This window comes from Thermobia domestica, chromosome 15, assembly GCF_964235325.1.
Source record: "Thermobia domestica chromosome 15, izTheDome1.hap1.1, whole genome shotgun sequence".
Lineage (NCBI taxonomy): Eukaryota > Metazoa > Arthropoda > Insecta > Zygentoma > Lepismatidae > Thermobia > Thermobia domestica.
Window position 1 is genome coordinate 9,595,040 of NC_137468.1, and position 18,043 is coordinate 9,613,082.

The window sequence follows — 18,043 nt, forward strand, 5'->3', positions numbered from 1 at the left end:
ATTCAATATTATCAAAATAGATTGTATCAGAAATGAAGACTGATGGAGCAATGACAAAGACATCAAAGAAGACCATAAAATTGTACATTTCTTTATAATTTACAAAATCTGTATTTATTTTTGAATTATCGAAACCGTAAATTTTTGTTTCATTTTGTGTGCTTAATACGAGCGTGCCCCCTCGTATTAATACTACAGCTTATTAATATTCACAACTAACGTTGTGGACTATGATACTGTTGTTTGGAAGTGCACCTGGTATGCTTGGATGACTGACATGGTTGCAGTAATAGGGTATTGTTTGAAATTGTTGAAATGGATAAAAGCAATGGAAGATGTTTGGTGCATCTAGCAAGAAACATATAATTTTACACAGAAATGAGTAGAATTCGTAAAGTTGAATTTAATTTAGTAAATATAATTGCAAGAATCTCAATGGTTTTGAGTCATTTTGGAAATTCTCTTCGGCGTTATTTTTTTAGAGAGGGTAAGCAAAATTTGGGGGAGCAGAGCCCCCTCTAGCCCCTCCTTGGCTACGGGGCTGAAATGTAGTGTTTCCTGGTCATGTTGCTAAACAAAATAAACAAAGAATATAGGAATGTGAGAAGCAGTTTATATAGTGGGGGAAGAATAATGTTTTAGCACTACAGCTGCAATAAGTAGGTAAACTCCATACGAGGTAATTGTTCTTACGCAATTCAGTAAGCAAATCTTTTCCGGTAGTCTAGTGCCAAACTCCCGGCTGGTCCAGTGGTTAGCGCATGGGCCTTCGTGGTGCGTGGTGGAGGGTTCGAGTCTGGATGGGAGAGCCTTTGAAATTTTAGCTGCCCTCGATGTTTCTCTGTTCTTGAAGAGTTAGTGTAAAAACTGTAAAACGAGTAATACGGCAATAGGAAAATTAAGTTTTTGAGTTAATGTAAAAACTCAAAAACGAGTAATATTGCAAATAGGAAAATTAAATTTTTGAGTTAGTGTAAAAACTGTAAAACGAGTAATACGGCAAATAGGATAATTAAATTTTTGAGTTAATGTAAAAACTGTAAAACGAGTAATATTGCAAATAAGAAAATTAAATTTTTGAGTTAATGTAAAAACTGTAAAACGAGTAATACGGCAAATAGGAAAATTAGATTTTTGAGTTAATGTAAAAACTGTAAAACGAGTAATATTGCAAATAGGAAAATTAAATTTTTGAATTAATGTAAAAACTGTAAAACGAGTAATACGGCAAATAAGAAAATTAAATTTTTGAGTTAATGTAAAAACTGTAAAACGAGTAATACGACAAATAAGAAAATTAAATTTTTGAGTTAATGTAAAAACTGGAAAACGAGAAATACGACAAATAGGAAAATTAAGTATTTGAGGAACGTTCAATAAATCGGTTATTTTTTTAAAAAAAAAAAGTGGTTAGAGCGTACGCTTTTAGTATACCTGGACTTCGGTTCGATTCTTGGTGCGAGAGCACAAAAAAATTAACTTCAGAATCATTCACTTTCATTAATCACCTGTCTCCTTTATCCTAAAGGCCGTAATCGTGGGAAGTTAAACTAAAATAAATTATATTTCATTTACTAGCCGTGACCGAGAAGAAAGACCGAGAACAGTTGGACCAGAGCATTATAGCAGTAACTGATGACATAAGCAATATGTTAAAATGTAGTATAACTTACACTATAATGGCCTACACTTCGCCTCATAGGCCTACTCAATTTGCCACCACTATTGGAACGAAGTTAGTAATTTCCACATTTCCTTTGTAATTTGCACTACACGTTAATTCCTGTACTATTTCACTTGTAACAATTAATAATAATGGAATGGACATACTGCCTGTATCAAAATATCTAAGTACCCATTAGACACCACTTGCCAAGAAAACGTAGGTTCTGGTTAAATATACTCAAGTCATTCTGTACGGATTGTAATCTAATTTCCGGCAGGAGTTCATGTAGTTCGGATGCCACGTTAAGCTGTGGGTCCACGTCTCATACAGCCTCGCTGCTGAACGGAAAGTTAAAATGAAAATCTTTTAGTTTAACGACCCACGATTATGTCCTTTATACTAAGGAAGAGGCTGATTAAAGCAAGTGAATGATGATGAAAAATTAGTGGAATGTGAATGTGGAAGGAAATGTGGGTTATCCTGAGAAAACCCACGGGCACGATATTGTCTATCACAAATTTACTTGTCCGGGGATCGAATAAGGAACTCCACGCACCATTGGTGAGCGCTCTTCCACTTAGTCACCGTGCCCCAGCTAAACTAAAATCCCAATTCGATCCAATCTAATATGTCTAAATTGGAAACACTATAACGACAAAGTTGATCAAGACTTAGGCGAGGGAGAAGTTCCCATTTGAATACAGACTTATCATTCGGTCCAGGATCAAAGGTTACAACATTTTAAGATAAGTCTCTGAACCACGAATGACCGTCGGCGTCCTTTATTTGTAACGTGCAGATTTTTGGTAAACTTAATTAAGACCACTATTTATCAATGATCCACTTTCAACTCATGTTTTGTCTGAGCAAAATAACAGAGCATAAAAACATAATTGTACACAGAAATTACACAGTTTGGAGATACTATTTTTTTTTCCTTTTTACACTCTAATTATATTTTTTTTTTTTAAAAAGGAAGACACATTGAAATACTACAGAATACAGTGGTGTATCGTGAAAACTTTTTATCTAAAATATTGCGTTTAGTATTGCCCACGAGACGAGACCAAAATAAAGGTTCCTTGCCTCGTCTTGACTCGTTCTCTCTTTAGTTCAAGCATAGCGAACATATTGTAATTTTTATCTTGGTATTGTTCATTTGACACTTCCAGCGGCCATTTTCCAATATGGCGGTGAAGGTCAGGTGGGATTTCAGGAGACTTTTAATATGTTGTTTACAACATCATTCCAAACTTCTGTACCAATTTTCAGCTTGTTACTAATTTGTTTCTTTCTTCATTAAAATTTGAGCTTCGTTTACTGGACTACACGGTAATCTCTATATGGATGACAACACTGAAAATTCTTCATGTTCATATTTTCTGGAATAACGTTTTCTATCACCATGGTAAGTTACATTTCATTATCTCCTTTCACTTACGAAAAACAAGCAAAATAGTAAATTTTGTATTATTTTTAGTATGTCAGGCTATTAACATTTGTACTACATTGAGATATGTACACAAAGATTTTCGCTTGGGACATGAACTTGGGAATTTGAACCGCTCTTGTAGAACTTGCTGCGTACGCCACTGCATACATTTAATGGTTTCTGAAAAGATATTTATAAAATCTGAGACTGAAGGAAGAGAGAAGGAAGATAAGGAGAACTTGTACAGTAGACATTTAAAAAAAAAATCCAACCATTCACGTAAAAAGCACCATCTATACTGGTTGTAAGTATCGCAAGGCGTGGTAAATTTCCTACAGGAGTACAAAAAACTCAAGGACAAAAATACGAGAAAAAGAAACAAGAAAAGCTTTAGGGAAGAATGTGGTGTAACTATAAAACATATTTGAGGTACTTATTACTAGCCGTTTTTGCTTGATGCTGTGTTAATCATTTTGCATCGTTTATCTTTTTTTTTTTTTTTTTAAAGGTGGGTCATTGTATTTTTTTGCTCTACTTGTGACCACCATAAATGGCAATTTTGCACTGGGCTCGCTCGGGCTTGCGCTCACTTCTTGCAGCTAGGCTCGAGCTCGCGATCACTTCTCGCAACTGGGGTTACACGTACTCGGGCTCGCGATCATTTCTCTCAACTGGTTTCGCCCTCACTCGGGCTCGCACTCATTAATCTTAATTGAGCTTGCACTCATTTGGGTTCGCACTCACTTCCCTCAACTGGGCTCGCGTCTCACCCAAATTACCGCTCACCTGTCTCAACTGGACTCGCGCTCATTCGAATTCCCACTCACCTGCCTCAACTGGGCTCGAATTCACTGAGACTCGGGATCACTTCTCTCAACAGGACTCGCGCTCACTTCTCAAAACTAGACTCGCGCTCACCCGCTCGCGATCACGTCTCTCAACTGAGTTCGAGCTTACTCGGGCTCGCGATTACTTCTCTCAACTGAGATCGCGATCAGTCGGGCTCATGATCGCTTCTCACAACTGGGCTCGCAATCACTTCTTACATCTGGGCTCGCTCGAGCTAGAACTCGCTTCTCTCGAGTGGGCTCGCCATCACTAATCTCAAGTGAGCTCGTGCTCACTCGAACTCTCTCACTTCTTTCAACTGGGCTCGCGCTCACTCGGGCTTGCGCTCAATTATTGAGCAAAAAACCCGGTTGAGAGCGAAGTTGGACACCTATGGTAATCACTCGTTTAGACGCGATTAGGATATTAGTAATTCTCGTGAATCAATCTAGCCCCTTAATTTTTTTGAGTGAAAAAATAATTTAAGCCATCATTTATATATTTTTGAAATTTTATAATAAACTCGTAGTGTACCTATCATAGTTTGAGTTCTGACTTTCCCTAGTGTTTACTTTATAGATCCGCCTCTGTCGTGAATGACCGTATTTCATCTGTCATACACACACAGTAACAATACGGTTAAATACGAAACGAGACATTATGTGCACGACTGTTCTCGAGATAAGCTAATCTCAAATCTTGTCTTGAAGGTAACTCAAATTTACACAGTTAACATTTTACGCCATGTTTCATCCAATAAGATACAACTGACATTTTTGTTAATTGATTAATCTTAAGTTAGCCAAGGAACTGTATGACTTAGAAAAACCCAAGGTTCATCGCCACAGAAACAAAAGCTTACCGCCCTGTGCAAATCCAATCTCATTTATAGAACCACCTACCTAAAATGCATCCCAAAACACTCAATATTGAATCGTATACTACTCATTGAAAATAAAAATCTGATATTTTATTTCTACATAAAATAAAAAAAAATAGAAAATTAAACACATTTAATTTCAGAGTATTTATCCGTGTAACACGGAATACGAATATTTTCTATGTATATTCCGAAACCTAGACTCCCTTTGGTCGAAATGTCGGGTGTTCTAAAAATGGCGTCCATGGACTACAGAGGATTATTCTACAAGTCAAAATAAAGTGAAAATATATATGTAATTGTATACCTTTGTTTTCGGGTCCTCGTCTGGAGCGCAAATTGCACAATGTGGCAACGTCGCAGATAAAGAACTATAGAGTACACAGAGATCCCACTATGTAATTCATTAAATAGTCACTTAGATTCTTTCCAGTTGGTGCACTGAGAAATATCCGGACAGTGGTATATTGTACAAATATACGGTATCCTTATGTTTACTACATAAATCAGTATGGTGCATATGTTATCCATATACTACATATGTACTGAACTTAGATGTTACATCATGGCGTGCAGGGTGTCTGACATCTAGCAGTCTTCCAGATATTACGTACATATACGTATGTTGCATATCAGCTATATGTTACATAAGTCCATCTGTATCTGAGATTCTGACCGTCGATATACAGTTTTTTCGTTCGTACGGATAGTACACTTATTCGAAACACTTATACGGAAAGCACGTATAAAATATACTTTTTCAGTTATATACGTTTGCTGTACGTTAAGTCCAAAAACTACAGGATTTACACATGTAACCTACGTTTTTAAGTATGCCACTTACAATTTTATTCTCAGTGCGGTTAAAGTCGATAGATGTTGACACTAGCACCAGTTATTAGAGTAACAATCGATGTAACTGCCTGATGGATTCGTATAACAATGCTAATGGTTCTATGTGAATCTATAACGTTGCTACATAGTGAAGTATTTTTATTCTCCTTAGCGGCTGAAGGAGGCATCAGTAGTTAAACTATCATAAAGCATTTTCGATTTATTTTGATCTGAAGAACAGCACTATGTTGTCTAAACCTCCGGTAGTATACCAAAAGTTTTAGCGTTATAACTCTGAAGAGTAGTGATCATTGCCACACTTACCAGTGGAATACACTCTACACTCCCAGGAAAGTGTAAATACATATTAAAAACTGTTTATCGACGGGCCTTTGTCATGTAGTGAACAGCACAAAAGCAGCAATGACTTGTAAAACAAAGGTTTTCTCTTTTTTGTCAAAATTTCCTGAGAAACAAATGATTATGGTGATCAATATGTTTTGTATAAGTGCTTTTGGTTGATATGTAAAATCCTCAAACGTGCACCCAAAAATATTTGCTGGGAGAGCTCCAAAGATTTTTTTGAGGGGGACGTGCATGCAATATTGAACTTTCTATATTAAGTAATTGCTATAAGAAGTCTACAAATGTTAGTAGAGTTACTAAATTTGGGGGGTCGAGCCTGGCGGCCCCCCATGGGTATGCCTCTGGAAAGTCTCCCTGTATTTATTTCACCATAGACATCGCAAAACAAAAACACAACATGCACCATAGTTGGACAAGGAAGTATACAATCGTACGTGTTTATACACGGAATACTTATATTATTCCATTATGCTCAGTTGATTCCAGTATTATTTAATTACTATGTCGTTATTGCCTCTAATTATAGAACCTTATTTTTGTATGCTCAATTTTATAGTAAAACTAGCCTTTGGTTACCTGGGGGCTTCGCTCCCAGACCACCGCATTTACTCGGCCTATGGTCTCGTATCTCTTAAGTATCAGCCTTTGCATCAATAGTGAATTTTGTGCATTCGCTCTTTACTTACATTTCCTGAATTTGGCACAGCTGGGGGTTTCTCCCCCTGACCCTTACGTTTGCTCGACATACGGCCTCGTGCCTCTTAAATCCACAATTCTACCAACTTGCAAGTTTTTTTTTTCCTATTTCAATTATCTAAAAGATAAGATATTGTATCCCCAAAAAACGCCCATTTAAATAACATGGGAATTTCTTCATTCCCCCTTTAGCATCCTTAGAAACTAAAATTATTAACTTTTGGCAATTTTCCTCTAGGTTAGTTCCGGAAGGCTACAATCATTCGAAATTTCATCATTCTAATCCTGCCGGAAGTGCCTAAACATTTTGGGGTGTAGAAGATGCTCCATATAAATAACACGGGAAAGATTTTTCAGTTCCCCATAAAACCACTTTAAAGTTGGAAATTTTTATTTTTACTTATTTACTTAGTTAACGCTAACAAAAACGTACAAGCATATTGAATTTCAAGTTTTTATTCCAATTCCAAGTACCTAAAACATGAGATTATAAGTCCAAATAAACACCCATTTAAATAACATGGGGAAATTTTTCATCCCTTCTTTAGACCCCCTAAAAATTAAAAATATTCACTTTTGTGAATATAGAATTGTCACCCTAATCACAACACGTTAACAAGGACAAATCTGGAATCCCATATGGCTCGGATTTGTCACATGAAAAACGACTTGCCACTGTCAAAATAGTTTGTCTCCCAGTGTTTGCTGTTCTTTCTATATTACAACATTCTCTCTCGCTGCCTGTCTCTCGATTTGTGTATTTAATGCGGAACTATTTCAAACAAAATCACGGAAGAAAACTGGCGTTATGCCACACTGAATCATGATTATGCTACATTGCAGACATTGCATCTGGGTGGAATCTCTCTGCGAAAGACGCATTGAATGGATGTCATGTCTCTTTATTTGATTACATAACGTTATTCCAGTGACTTCTTCTTGCCTTTTTTCCCTAACATATTTAGTGTGTGTGAGCTTGTGTGTCCGAACAGCGCTTTTGGTGCGGTGGGTTATCGCGAGCACATACATACAGACTTCGCAGAACACATTCTTTAGTTGCAACTTCAGTCCTCGCGGGCACTAACTTTCTCATAGGGAAAGAGCAAGATTTGTTACAGAAGAACATATTTAAGGTAGGCCTATTGTTTTGTGTTTACTAATTATTTGACCATTATCAAGTTCAAAAGTATGTAAGCTTCTTGGTGCTGTGTCATGCACGTGGACGCTTCGTTATTACCCAAGGTTACCACTGGCCTACGGCAAAACCTGCATCTCTCAAGACGCTGAATTTCTTTCATTTTTTCTTATTTTATTCTGTTTTTTCCTCTTATTCTCCGAAGAAAGAAAGAAAGAAAGAAAAAGAATAAGGGAACCAAAATTTACGTCAGAAGAAACAACCAAAGATCTCTCGAGGTCTGTGCGGGGCTTTCCTTACGGACAAGAACCCGTCAACCAATGAGGGCGTTTGAAAGGCGTTGATCACTGAGAGCTGTTATCTCTTTTCTTTGTATAAGTTCATTAACAATAACAGACTTCCGTGAGGTTGGTTAAGCCAGCCGGATGTCTCTAAGATCTTGTGCTCGGCTCTTATAAGTGCATCGCAAATAAACTTGCTTAATAACATTGCAAATCAGTGCCTCTAATTGAGTATCCTTTTGAACTCTATAAGGTAAGGGTTTCTTTTTTTGTTTGTCATGCTTAATTATACGTAATTAACTTCAGTAATTATTTGATCGGTGGCGCTAAAAGGGGTTAGGTAAATAATCCGGATTCGATTACAGGGTTCATTTAAAGAGACAATAAACTTCGAGACCACCGAAACCACATACGGACATCGAATACAGTCCTAGCAATTTTGGTAATTAACTTATGTAAAAATAGTTCAGAATCATAACAGTAGCTGCTTGGCTTATGTACAGGACACACTGAACCATCGACTATATTCGCCAATAAATTTAAAGACTACCCCTATGAGAGAGAAATTTTGATGTTCGATTTCACAAATCTCATTGTACTTTTTTTTGGTAAACCAAATGAAATTTCTAGTGTTACGTTCTATTTTCGGAAATATTATAAATACATTTCTGAATTGTGCTATTCTTCCTCGCGAGTAGACAACCAAAATAATTTAAGTGGTGTTGCATACAGAAAAGGGGTTATTTTTAAATACAAATACTACACTATTACTATTATTATTATTATTATTAATAATAATAATAATAATAATAATAATATCATTATTATTATTATCATTATTATTATTATTATTCCTTGCTAAACGGACATTTCAGCTCATTAGATATATTTCTGAAATTCAGAATGATATTCACATATTTCTGCAAAGGTGTTTAAGCGTAACAAACTAGTAAAAATTCCTCTCCAGCAATTAACATAATGATATCCTATACAGTTGCTGTATAGCGCTACGGCACGTATGTTTGATGAGAATTACATCTTTAAAGTGATTTTGATTTCTTGCCCGTTTTTTTAAAAAATAAAAATAACAACTAATATTCAACCTGTCTTTAGAAAGTCATATTCAACAGAAGCTGGTTATCAATGTCTCGTTGGATATTAATAATAATAATGAATATTAACATTAATAATAACAATATACTTTAATATCTTTAACGGTAGTTATCTATATCCCGTTGAATATTAATAATAACATTCCCTAGCTTTTATGCAACCTGCACAGTAGCAATGAAGTGTCGGTTGCCTATATGCAAAGATAAGCGGCCTTTCTTATTGCATTATCTCGGCCGAATTCGTTAATGGTGTCAATCTGTTAATATCTTTAACGGTTTTAACCATATCCCGTTGAATATTAATAATAAAATTCAATAGCTTCTATGCAACGTGCACAGTAGCAATGAAATGTTGGTTGCCTGCCATGTAAGGATAAGTAGCTTTTCTTATTGCCATTATCTTGGCCGAGTTCGTTAGTGGAGTCAATCCGTTAACATTTTAACGGAAGTTATCCATATTCCGTCGAATATTAATAACATCCCCTAGCTGCTATGCAACCTGCACAGTAACAAAGAAATGTTGGTTGCCTATGATGCAAGGATAAGTAAATTTTCTTAATGCAAAATAACCCTTCGAAAATCCCATTCATGGAAGCATGTGTTCCCCCGTACCGCCTTTACCAAAATTTATTGATTTCTATTTATGATCTTCAAAAGTGAGGTAATTAAGGTTAACACCTACAGTTTAAAGGTAACCATTGTAACGCGTGCTATTCTCTCCTACCAGGAAGTCGTACACCAAAAAATGCATCCACTCTAGCCACTGGACTAGCAATAATGGTTCTTGAAGCAAAAGACAGTTCGTCGAACTCCAGTTCATAATGGCTTTTGGATTTGATCCACTGACCACCCATCAGCCAGACCTCAAAATAAATTCCTCTGCTATCATTCGCGAATAGAAGCAGACAAATTTTGACTTTGGATTTTAAAGGTATGTTTTCAGCGTTGAGTTACAGTATATTAATGGCTCTGCCAAGAAGAGTTTTAAAATTATAGAAAATGTAAACATCGCGTGCCGTGACATTCCAGCTATGTCGAAAAAGTGATTAAAAAAAAAAAAGAAACGTAAATACGTATTACAGAGGTTTCTAAATTGAACTGTACGTATAACAACATTCTGCTTAACGTATTGTGTGTTGCATATCCATAAAGGGGTTTGCATTTTTAATCATTCTCTGTTAATCGCTTTGCTTGCTATGAGAGAAGAAATATTTCTCGTTGAAATTTTATCGTAAAAGAAACGATATTCTCTCTTTTATCTATACATTTTGAACGGTATAGATCTTCTATCTATTATTCTGCATCACCCATTTATTTTCAAATTGCAGAAAATATTTTCTGTGTGTTAACTACATATGAAGTAAAACTACTCCGGGTCTGTTGTAAGGATTTTACTGAAAATGCTGTTCGTATGATGTAGATATAAGTTACATTCATATGTGTACATTAAGGAAGGTTTCACTGTACATATTTTTAATGTTGAAACATTATTTTTAAAAAAATAACGTTTTCTAGTAGTTTTGTGTACCACCAAAGTATAAAAAGTTGCATCAACAAAGAATTTTAATATTATATATATAGTGCGTTCCACGAATAACACTAAGGCCTGTCTCCTGAAGAAACCAAGGTAGATAGAAACATGAAACCTTTTGTAACCTTCAAGGGACATAAAAGGCAACATTATGCTGATAAGAAGAATCCCCCATGAGGTAGATCTAAGGGAGTTATCGGGGGGGGGGCAACTATAAAACTTTAAATAACATCCCGCGACGTGTTGTACCTCGTTTGAAAGCTAATGACGTGTAGAGACCAGTTCTGGAAACTGCTTGTCGCTATCGTGTCTCTATCCACCATGGTGGCCATCCGTAAGTACGGTCGAAATACTCGTAGTTACCCTTCCTAACCCCCTTAGGCCCCCTCATGAGGGGTTCTCCTTATCAGCATAATGTTGTCTTCTATGTCCCTTCAAGGTTACAAAAGGTTTCATGCTTCTATCTGCCTTGGTATCTTCAGGAGACGGGCCTTAGTGTTATTCGTGGAACGCACTGTGTATCTATATGTATTGAAATTAAGAAATGAAATGAAATGAAAGTTTTACGTTCTACGGTTATGCCGGTTAGGCTAAAGGAGACGGTGATGATGAGTGATGAATGAAATGGTCGAATGAAGAAAGTGGGAGGAAACGGGAGAACCCCGAGAAAACCCACGCACACGGTGTTTGTCCACCACAAAGTTTACTTGGCGGGGGCTGGGATCGAACCGGGACCCCAAGCACCAGAGGTGAACTCTCTACCACTGAGCCACCGCGGCCCTGAAATTAATATATACTTCTCTTATCATTTTCAAATTGCAGAATCTCCTTTCATGTTCGCACACCCAATTATAGGATACCATAGTTTTTCTTCCATACTAATGGTTTGACCATAACATTTGATCTTCCAAAATAAAATTCTAGTATTTTTCTGTTTTTATTTTTAAACTACATAAAAATCACTTCTTCTTAATATTGTTATGCCTACTGCAAAGTTTCAATTGCAGAAATCAAGTAACACGTGCCTGTCCAACCTTGGCCTTGAACTCACAGATGCGCTTGGTATGGCAACATTTCTTTTTCAACTACAAGCATGCGGAGCAAATACCAGGAAAAACGACTAAGGAAATGATAGTCTTGAGTTACACACGTTTCAGAACCATAAAAGAACTCAGGATTACTATCTTACATACAATAAATACTAACTGCTACAAAACTATTTTGATGCGCAGAAATATTGTGTTTCTTCATACCAGTTTCTTTTTTTCTTTCGAAGTCACAATTATGCAAACAGAAACAGAATTGAGATTGCAATGAATCTACTATTCATTCCCCCCTAAGTTGATAGCTAATCAAAACAAACTTTCCTATACTCCTCCTCTTTGCAATTTCGAAAAGGAGTAAACAAATCGCTGACCTTGTCAGGGAGGAAAACATTTGGTAAGATATAGTATCGTCGTACTAAATCAAGATTTCCACTTCAATTGAGTCGTATTTGATGTTATTTAAGAAGACATTTCCTGTTCCTTTTATCCATTATCAGCAACAATCACAATATTATTAATTTTCCACGTTTTTTTTAAAAAAAAGTATTATTATTATTATCTATGTATTAAATATTTGATTTTTGTCAATTAAAATTCAATATGTAGAAAGAACAACTCATTCCATATAAATTAATTTCAACAATGCTTTCAATTAAGAATCAGAGGAAATTGTGAGGCAAACCAATCCTGTCAAGATTTTAACTTTTGTTTCAAATTTCGTAAAAGTTTATCTTCTGTACAATAGGGTAATCGAATACGTAGAGTATTAAAATAGCGTATGAATTTAGCTCTACGAATATTGTACACAATATCGTTTGTAACACACACACATAAATATATAATAGTGCATATTAATATATATTAATATATATATTATATATAATAGTGCATATTAATTCGTAGCACATTGCATATTTAATGCTTTGTGAAGCGAGAATACAACGGAACTTGTATTTGCTTCTGGATTGCATATTGATATGAATTTATCGTATGAATATACGATAGTGCCCTTTCATTTCCAAACCTTTTTCTGACTTGCGAATCCAATATCATCTCACAGTCCTCGATTATTCGCTTAAATTTATAAGTACAATTTTAAAAAAGTGTTACTTATCTTATTAATACAGATTAAGTACGCGCCTTTGGGTGGGAGTCCCGGGTTCGATTCCCAGTGGGAGCTCATGTGGTTCGGATTCCACGTTAGACAGTAGGTCCACGTCTCATATAGCCTCGCTGCTGCACGGAAAGTTAAAATGAACTCAACTCAATACAGATTAATGTAATAAAGTTATAAAAATATATACATATTATTATGGAAGCTATAGTTAACTCTGTGTACATATTTACATACATTCTATTGACGATGGAATCATCGTGTTTGGAAGTTGATGATGGAAATCGGTACAGCAAACATGGATCAAGCAAGGGAGGGGTGGGAAGAAAGTTTGTTTCGATCTACTATCAAGTTAAATGGAATAAATAATAGACGCTCCACCGTCCCAACATGTCGAAGAAGTGCTTTGTAAATTTTTTGCCTGTCTTCATTCTATACACAGCATCCCTGTGGACGACTTTGGGCGCGTCTACGACCGGTCCCACGAGTCCTGTTCTGTAAGCTAAAGTAGACAGACGATTAACGAAAGTGATTTTTTTATGAAAGAGTTAGTGAAATGAAAATGAAGAGGGAGACGGGAGAACCCCGAAGAAAACAAACCAAACAATGTTGTTCACTACAATCTCATATGGCCTGGAATCCAATCAGTGAGCCCTCGCACTAAAGGTAAGCGCTCTACCACTGAGACACAATATTCCTTTTCCACTTGAACTTGTATTTCCACGTCTCATATAGCGTCAATGTTGAAAAGGAACATTAAAGGGAAGTTTCACGCAAACGTGACTCAGCGGTAGAGCACTCACCTCTGTTGCAAGGGGTCCGATCCCAGGTACCTTGAGTTTCTGGTAGACTGCAATGTGTCTGTGTGTTTTGCTAGGAATCTACAGCTCCTCCCTCTCAGGCCTCTCTAATTTTTTCCCACTTTCTCATTCCAGACGTCATTTGGAACTTCGGGAGAAGGCAATTGCCTTATCTAAGTTTGGGATTTATATATATTTATACATTGTATATCCCACATGGTTGGGTTTACAAGCAACCGGCATGTGCTTCTAATTATAATCATCAACCATGTGCGCCTTACTACGGAATACTATACCTGCGGACTATACCTCGACACCACTGATCATGTGATGACAAAAGAACCGCAGTGCCACCGCCTCACCTGGAACACATATATAACCAAGAGGTATTCAGCGACAAGCATCAGTCTGCGACGTGTCACCCTTCCTTTAGCTTGCTTTGGAGCTCTAGGAGATACCTACCCAACGCCTCTAGTTTGCTCGGAATCTCGACTTCCTCTGTTTTCACTCAGCTTGCTCGGAACTTTGTTGGGACTTCTAAACCTTAATCACCTAGTTTGATTCAGGGCTCTGTAACTCCTAACCTCCTCTCTGATTGCATGGAGCATTGAGGATCCTAAATCTACTCCAAGTAGCTTGCTTCGGAGCTCTATAGAGATTCTGCCCTAGGCTACTCGGACCTTGGGCCACCTTTCTTTACCAGTAGAGAGAATTTACATATAGTGATATTTGTAATACACTGTTTATAGTAGATTTTGTAATAAAAGCCGGTAATGGGAAAACGGTTCCGGACTGTAATTTGTTCTACCTATTCCTGTACAAGCATATCATTTACAATATGATATAGTAATGAAATACGTAAAACTTTACGTATATCGAAAAGTCTTTCCTTGCTCTTAAGTAACAGCCGAAATGACACTGCAGTTTCATTCCGTCAATTCTTTAATACTAATCAACTTTCATTAATTATCCGCTCGTTAAGCCTAAATGACATAATCGTGGGACGTTAATGTTTTTAAAAAAAATCATTTTCAGCTTCAAGTGAATACTGACAAGCTTGTGACACAACAAAAACATGCCTCTCCTAGTAAAATGTTCTCTCTTATCATTTTAATGCCAATATAAGTATCGCGAAAAAAAAAATGTTTTTAATTTATCATTTCTAGCTCTGTGATTCCTGTTTATTAGTTGACATAAATTAAACTGTATTTAAAGGAAACCACAGATGATATCTAACATCCGCTTCCAGGAGGTACCAAGTTAACCTAATTGGCCATTTAATTTTGTTTACCTTAAGAGAAAATATTTACTAAAAGATAAGGCATTCTCCTTGCAAAAGTGAGTTTAAAACACACAGAAAACACGGTTACGGTAGGTGTTACATTTGTCTTAATAATAGGGTACTAATTACAAATTATTTATTGTAGAGTATGATAATTTTTGAAAGAAGTTCAGAATTAATTAAGTCTTTATAGTATATATTCTTTATACGTCTTAGGACAACCACACCCTTCTACACTTCTACAGTAATACTTCTTAACTTGGCCATCTTTCTAAATTGGCCAACTAATTTAGGCTTATTTCTATGAACTTACATTTTCTCATTACACATGCGTTAATGCAGTAAAATTTGTTAAATTGACCACCTACTTAATTTGGCCTCACTTCAATTAACCTGCATTTTCTCATAAAACATGCGTTAATTCAGTAAAAATTTCTTAATCTAGCAACCTTTCTAAGTTGACCGACTGCCTTTTTGTGAACTTGCATTTTTCCATTACGCGTGCATTAATTCCGTACATTTTCTCATAAGACAAACATTATTTATTACTCCTTAGTTGGCCACATTGAAGCAGTGTTATTTAGTTAGAACAAAAATGCTAATTTTATCTATGTACGTTGGACACTTGAAACTCCGACAGTAGAAGTGATCATTTTTAATTCTTCAGAAACGCTTACAGAACATCTTTGTCTGTTGTTGTGTTTTGAAATGAAATGGGGGGAGGCCCGGTGGCTCAGTGGTAGAGTGTTCACCTCCGGTACTTGGGGTCCCTGGTTCGATCCCAGTTCGCGCCATGTGGACTTTGTGGTGGATAAACACCGTGCTCGTGGGTTTTCTCGGGGTTCTCCCGTTTCCTCCCACTTTCTTCATAAAAGATTTCATTTCACTCATTTCTCATTATCATCGTCCCCTTTAGCCTAACCGGCATAACCGTGGGACGTTAAACTTACAGATTTGAGATTTCATTTCATTTTTTGAAATGAAATCTTTTAGTTTAACGTCCCACGCTTATGCCCTTTAGGCTAAGGGATACGATGATTAAAGCAAGTGAATGATAATGGAAGATTTGGTGGAAGGAGAATGTGGGAGGAAAAGGGAGAACCCCGAGAAAACACACAGACACGATGTTGTCCACCACAAAGTTACTTAGCCGGTGATCGCACTGGGAACCCCACGTGTCAGAGGTAAAAACTCTATCACTGAGCCACCGTGCCCAAGTGTTGTATGGTGGAAGGTGAACGAAAGGGACGAAAGAATGGTAAAAATATTTCCATTGAAAAGAACTTTTCCAAAGATGCAGGAGCTGGAGGTGCTGTCAGGCCGGTAGCCACCCCAAAAATGTAGGGGGGCCCAGTAGAAGTTAGGAGGGGCCCGATCCAACTATATTATAGTTCATCACCGTATTATAGTACATTTTGAAGCCTACCGTGAAAATTTTAGGAAGGGCAGCAAAATTTATGGGGGCGGCCCCCCTAGACCCCCCTGGATACGGGCCTGGGTGTTGTTTATTGTTTAAGTCTGTCGTTGGAGAGTGTTGTAAAGATATGGACGCCTTATTAAGGCTTTTGATTTATTACACTATTCCAAGACTTTGGTAGTCTAGTCCAGATGAATTAATTAAGCTGTCAATGTCTTTTGTAATCGTCACATGTTGGAAACCATTACCTTCTTGAAGAACTTGCTGAAAAGCCTATTAATGTTGCAAAGCGAAAAGAAAAAGAAACAAAACAGATCACAGCACAAGTTTCTGCTGGCCAACACTCGTGAACAAGATGAATGTAATTATCTGTAGCTATAAATCCATAATCAAGGGCTGTTTTTTTACCGTCTCGCTAGTTAAAGGAATAACAAAGGCTAGTTAGCTATAAATCCATAATCAAGGGCTGTTTTTACCGTTTCGCTAGTTAAAGGAATAACAAAGGCTAATTAGCTATAAATACATAATTAAGGGCTGTTTTTACCGTTTCGCTAGTTAAAGGAATAACAAAAGCTAGTTGAATATCTTCAGAATTTCCTTATACTGACGATACTATCTGCATCTATCGTCATAGACGGAACAAATGAAACAATCAATAAACTTTGCTAGAGACAGTACAAAGGATCACGCGAGGTTTCAATTTCGCCCAGTAGATGTCAGCTGCTGGAGGACGTTTGCTGCCATCTAACGGCACAGCGTGTAACTTCTAAATTCTACAACTATACGCCTTTGTTTCATACACAGTAGACAATAGGATGTGCATGTTCACCATCAGTGGCGGATCCAGGATATCATCAAGGGACGGGCTAAACCATAGTTTGCCGCTTTATCCAATGTAAAAGGCAGGATTTAAGCCCATTTTATCCAGTGTATACTTGAGCGTCAAGGGGGAAGCTATAGCCCCTATAGCCTCCCTTGGATCCGCCGCTATCCAGTATTAAAATCATCATTATCGTGGGGATGTTAACGGGTTTATTCCATTAACAAATTTGACCAAGATAATCGCTCTAGCTATGGCTCGCGAACAGTGTTTCTTCCAGACACTTTTTTGGAGGGGCACTGCCCCTGGGAGCTATGAAATTGCCCACAGAGGAGACCAAAATAATACGTCTATAATATAATAATAAGTAGAATAGTACCGTGTGAAAATAATATGTGTCCCTCCGAATATTAAGTGTAATATGTGCCCCCGAAAGATTTTTTCTGAAAGAAACAGTGGTCGCGAAAACAGAATTTAAAAATTCGTTCTTTCAATAATTGTTGTGTGCAGTAACGGCCACCGTTAAAGTCAAATAACCGTTAAGGTGCCAACAGATTGATTCCATTAATAAAATCGACTGAGATAATAGTTATTTCTATCTATTTCAAAAACAGAATTCAAAAATTCGCTTTCGTCCAAGAGTTATCGTGTGAAGTAACGCGCACCGTTAAAGTTATTAATACCCATTAAGGTGTTAATGGATTAACTCCAATAACAACCTCGACCGAGATTATCCGTTCTATCTATTGAAAATAACAGAATTGGACAATTCACTCTCGTTCAGGAGTAACGGACGCCCGTAA

The 18,043-nt window shown here is 36.9% G+C and overlaps 1 protein-coding gene across 1 annotated transcript in view; it reads left to right on the forward strand.

Moving 5' to 3' along the window:
* The first annotated feature begins 8,213 nt into the window (after window positions 1-8,213).
* The window catches only part of LOC145672064 (aromatic-L-amino-acid decarboxylase-like), a 50,550-nt gene continuing 40,720 nt past the window's right edge, over window positions 8,214-18,043 (forward strand). The window contains exon 1 of the mRNA XM_081741297.1: window positions 8,214-8,371. The gene's annotated coding sequence lies outside the window, so the exon portion shown is untranslated. The remainder of the gene's footprint in view (window positions 8,372-18,043) is intronic.